This window comes from Biomphalaria glabrata, chromosome 2 (genome assembly GCF_947242115.1).
Source record: "Biomphalaria glabrata chromosome 2, xgBioGlab47.1, whole genome shotgun sequence".
In the NCBI taxonomy this organism is placed as follows: Eukaryota; Metazoa; Mollusca; class Gastropoda; family Planorbidae; genus Biomphalaria; species Biomphalaria glabrata.
The window spans coordinates 37,522,756-37,524,447 of NC_074712.1; positions in this window are offsets into that span (position 1 = coordinate 37,522,756).

Genomic DNA, 1,692 nt, shown 5'->3' on the forward strand with positions numbered 1-1,692 from the left:
TATCGCACTTCCACCTGTTTATATTATATAGATATTCGACTAATTTTGTTCACATACTATGATTTCTCCATGAAAGTGGGACCGCCCCCCCCCCCACTCAAAGGGTTTAGATAGGGAAGGGCGGTGGAGGTATTCGCTCTTCCACTTCCAATCGGCCAACAGGTGAACGAAATTATATAAAGACCGGTTAAAATACCAATAACAAGTTTTAATCATATAGATAATAATAATAATAATTGATTCTGTTAGCAAGCTGTGATTTCTACAAATAAATAGGACCGCCCCCCCACTCGAAAGTTTATGGTAGGGGGGCGGATTGATGCCATCGCCCCCTCCCGACCCTACCAAATCGGCCAAAATACTAGAAGGGGGGGGCGAAATAATCTAAAAATATATTGAAATATAAATAATTAGTATATATTATTAACATAAGTAATAAATTCGCATACAAATTGTGTGAATTCTATACTATAATTCGTCCGCCCCCCTTTCGGGGGGGGGTGCGATCGCCCCTACCGCCCCCCCCCCCTGGATCCGCCAGTGAATTTGCCCCTCCCCCCTAATATTTATATTTTACTGGATAAATGTAGACAACAAAAGTTAGGCTAATAACTTTAAAATGTTGGAAAGGGAAATGAAAAAGAAAATCTTGAAGAATTTTAAAAAATATATAATTTATATTAATTAGGGTCTACTTTTACTGGTGTTGTTTTAATTAGTTTTTAAGTAGACCAACATAATTTAATGAGTCTAAAATAGAGATAGAGGGGATGCCTTAAGATAATAAGAAATGTCACCATTACGGCTTACCGCGCCGTGTGACACCAACCCTATCGACGCCACTGCCTACAGTGTAACTATGTACTGTTTATTTAACAATCCATTTAAAGCACGCAGAGCTCCCTTTATTATCTGCTTAAGCTTATTCTACGCACAGCTTTTCAAGTAGCTCGCGGTTATTTGTTTTTGATAGGCAGACGTGAATCTAAATCCTTTTCAGTTTAGAGGTTATTTTTGGAGGCGCGAGGATTTTGTTTTCTTCTCTTTGAGACTATAATATAGACGCGCTGTGTCAAGTGAATCCGTGTAGGCATATACCAACATAAGATGGGTGGATGTTAATGCTAAGAAAGATGACACCAGGGGCGGACTGGGTGTCAAGATCGGCCCAGGCATTTCTATACCATCCAGCCCATAAATTGAATATTATACGATGGGCACACAATTCTAAGTCTACCTGTCCTCAAAATGATTCTATTTATTTAGAAAATGTATCGATACAGTTGCATGCATACAGTTATTTAATACGTGCCTTAGAGACATCAACGAGGCCCCTGTCTTATAAAATACAGACGTAATTTAAAACAAAAAGATTATTGTTGTGGTAATACCGGCCCATTTGGGGACCGGCCCACCGGGCATTTGCCCGAACGCCCATATAGCCAGTCCGCCCATGGATGACACTTATAAGTTTGGGTTGGAAATATATAACAAAGAGGTGGGGCACAACAACAAATAGATCGTTTGATCTCTTTCTAGCTTGACACATGCGGCAAAGTGTCGTTTAAATTTGAACCCTTCGCCACCACCAGCGTAAGCCTACCCCTTTTGTTACTTTTAGTCGTAGCCTTCAGACGTGAAACAAATAGGCTGATGGTTAAGGTGGTTTAAATGTACATCTTTACCTGGCTT